A 3,619-nucleotide genomic window follows, 5' to 3' on the forward strand; every position below is an offset into this window, starting at 1 on the left:
GATCGAGAAAAGTACCATGGAGTGGTACTCGGTTGATAAGTGTGGAGCCTGGTGGGTGTGGTTATCAGAGGGTAAAGTCGGTGGCCGGCTTGAGACGGTACTCAGGACACCACAAGAAAGGAGAAAGTGAGTTTCAGGTTTCTATGGTTGTGCTTTGAGGAACCTGGTTTGGTTAATGCCAGGTGGTGCGTTGCGGGAGTATTTCTGGAGTTGAGTTGCCGCAGGCTTCGAGGACGAAGCCTAATTTAAGTGGCGGAGAATTGTAACATCCCGGATTATCAAGAGTAAAGTTGAAGGGTTAAAAGAGTAAATTGGAAAGGGCAACTCGGCGAGTCCACGAGTGGACTCGGCGAGTAGGGTCGCGATTTTGGTCGCGTGTTAAGTGGCCGACTCGGCGAGTCGGCGGCTGGACTCGGCGAGTAGGCGCTGAGTGGAGAAAACCCTAATTTTGGAGGATGAGCCCTATATAAAGGACATTATACCCTCTCCCCAGCCTCCTTACCTTCCTTAAGTCCAGAAAACCCTAGAAATGCGATTGTGAAGGATTGGAGTGCATTTGAACCTTGGAAAAGAGATTTGGAGGAAGATCTTGGAGAGTTAGGAGGCTTGGAGCAAGGGGATTTGCTTAGATTCGGATTTATCTGCTGTTGGGGCTTCCTTTTGAGGTATAATCTCTTTCTTGGGCTGTTACTCTTCTAGATCCATTATTCTTGGAATGTATGGGAGGTTTAGCTTGTGGTATCTTGAGTTTGAAGAGTATATCTGAGGTTGCTACCTCAGATCTGGAGTGGAGGAGGTCTAAAGTGCATTAAAGTCCCTGTTCTTGAGTGGTTAGTGAAGCCATCATGTCCCAAACCCTAGCCTTAAAGTGTAAAATGCCTAGATCTCTTTGGATTCACGTAAAGTTTGCCACTTTACGTGATGGATGGGTTGTAGGAAGCTAGATCTATGTTTTGGATCAATTGCATGGCCTGGAAGGTTCTGTTTGGAATGAGATCTAGAGGCACTCGGCGAGTCACAAAGGTATACTCGGCGAGTTGCTTGAAGATGGTCTGGAACTCGGCGAGTTGGAAGAACAACTCGGTGAGTAGGTTGAAGATAGCCTTAGACTCGGCGAGTCTGTTCTTGGACTCGGCGAGTCTGGTCGTGAGGTCCAAGTTTCTTCTCGTTGAGCTGTGACTCGGCGAGTCAAAGGATGACTCGGTGAGTCCAGTGAGGAAGGACTCAGAGTTGCTGAACTCGGCGAGTCTTGGGGTGACTCGGCGAGTTAAGTCGCAGAGGGGGGAGATTATGTGTATGTGGACTCGGCGAGTCATTGGGATGACTCAGCGAGTAGAGTCAGTCAGGGGTTGGCTTTGGCCAAGGGTTGACCAGTTATTTTCCAGGGGCATTTTGGTAATTATTGAATATTGTTTTGAGTTCAGTGTCTTGGTGTTGGGCAGTGTTGGAGATCGTATCAGTGGTTGGAGTAGCTTGGGTTTATCTGTTCAGTCGACAATTTCGAGGTGAGTTATCCTCACTATATCAACAGGGTCTAAGGCACCAAGGTCGGCCCTTTATCAGATTGAGATCCGGGTATTTGTTGTTATGATATTGCTTTGATATGTTGCATCTTGGTAGCTAGGATGGTATATGTTAGAGAACTGGTTGAGGTTGGTATCCTGAGATGTAGGGTGATGCTATGCTAGTGACCGGTTAGGTCGGTATCCTGGTTAGGATGATGATATGTTATGTGATCTATTTGATCGGTTTGTTGACTGTGAATTGTTATATGATTGTATGTTTATGTGCACATGGTTGTTTGGACTGGAGTTGGGTTGAGGCGGGTCCTGCTTTGTGTTGTAGGCCAAGATACCCAGGGCGGACCGGTTGTCCCGAAGGCCCAACGGGCGGTCCGGATAGGCTGTAGGCCCCAAGAGGGCGGACCAGATGTGCCGAGGCTCGAAGAGTGGACCAGGCCGACTGAAGGCCCGATGCGGGCGGACCAGTCATACTGTAGACTCAGAGAGTGGACCAGGTGGATTGAAGGCCCGATGCGGACGGACCAATCACACTGCAGACTCGATGTATATGGCTAGACTCGGAGGGTGGACCAGGTGGATTGTTGGCCGGTGCGGCGGACCAGTCACACAGTAGACCTGAAGTGCATGGATGTTCTGTGATCGGATATGATATGGCATGTTATGCGTGTATGGTATATGTGGTTGGTATTTTGGGGATATCTCACTAAGCTTTCGGGCTTACAGTTGTGGTTTTATGTTTTTCAGGTTCTTCAGGAGACCGTGGCAAGGCGAAGGCGTGATCGTACCGCTCCTCATGTTTACGATGTAATGTGATTCTGGGAATACTTTAATTTAATTGTATTGAAAACCTTTTTGTAATAATTTAATGAAATCGGGTTGTTTTTGAAAAGTTTAAATTGGTTGGAATTTTTCGGTCGTTATATATATATATATATATATATATATATATATATATATATATATATATATATATATATATATATATATATATATATATATATATATATATATATATATGCAAGCCCCCGTCAATTCCTTTGAGTTTCGGTCTTGCGACCGTACTCCCCAGGCGGAGTGTTTCACGCGTTAGTTGGGCCCCTGATCCGCGTAGACCAAGGGCGAACACTCATCGTTTACGACATGGACTACCAGGGTATCTAATCTTGTTCGCTCCCCATGCTTTCACACCCCAGCGTCGGTAGGGACCCAGAGAGCTGCCTTCGCTTTTGGCGTTCCTTCGTATATTTACGGATTTCACCCCTACACACGAAATTCCACTCTCCTCTGTCTCACTTAAGTGAATTGGTTTCGAGAGCATTCCACCATATATATATATATATATATATATATATATATATATATATATATATATATATATATATATATATATATATATATATATATATATATATATATATATATCGAGTATCCATCGAGGCCGATTTTAGGTACGGGTGTGGGTACTCGACAAGTAGAACCATCCTCATCCTCATCCCTGCTTTTTGCATGCGGATAATACCCATCCCTGTCCCCGACCCCGATCAACTTGAGGATTTACTCGGTCAACTTGGGTTAGGGTTTCGAGTACCGATCAGGTCCAGATTTTTTTGCCATCTCTAATCATTAAGTTGGTTAAAGAGTAGTTAAGCACTCCTTCAAGAAGTCTTGTTAGAAGTAGTTTAGAATTTCTCTGGTTTATTTATGAAAACATAATGTATTCATTAATTTTATATATATAAATACGCAACACATACGATGTTATTTTATTCTATTCTAAGTGCTTTAGCACATGCGTATATAACAAACAAAATAAATGTTAATTAAAGATAACAATGTACATCTCATAGCAAATGCAAATTACAAAATAGACATTTTTTATAAAAACGATATCAAACATGACATATAAATCGAAATACGTAGAGTCGATCGTGTAAAATATAATCTTATTATATATCAAAATGAATATCCATCTTAAATTACAATCGTTCAATTCGATGCAATCCATTCATGTCAAACTTTTTAAATATGGATAAATAAACATGGTCTTTAAAAAATTAATAACATTTAAATGAATTTACACCAAAAACATGATGTTC

The 3,619-nt window shown here is 42.7% G+C and overlaps 1 pseudogene; it reads right to left on the reverse strand.

Annotated features, from left to right (window-relative positions):
- Positions 1-2,431: 2,431 nt before the first annotated feature.
- On the reverse strand, positions 2,432-2,961 carry LOC145049139 (18S ribosomal RNA; annotated as a pseudogene).
- Positions 2,962-3,619: the final 658 nt, after the last annotated feature.

This window comes from Lactuca serriola, chromosome 4, assembly GCF_051521515.1.
Source record: "Lactuca serriola cultivar US96UC23 chromosome 4, Lser_US96UC23_V15, whole genome shotgun sequence".
Taxonomy (NCBI): Eukaryota; Viridiplantae; Streptophyta; class Magnoliopsida; order Asterales; family Asteraceae; genus Lactuca; species Lactuca serriola.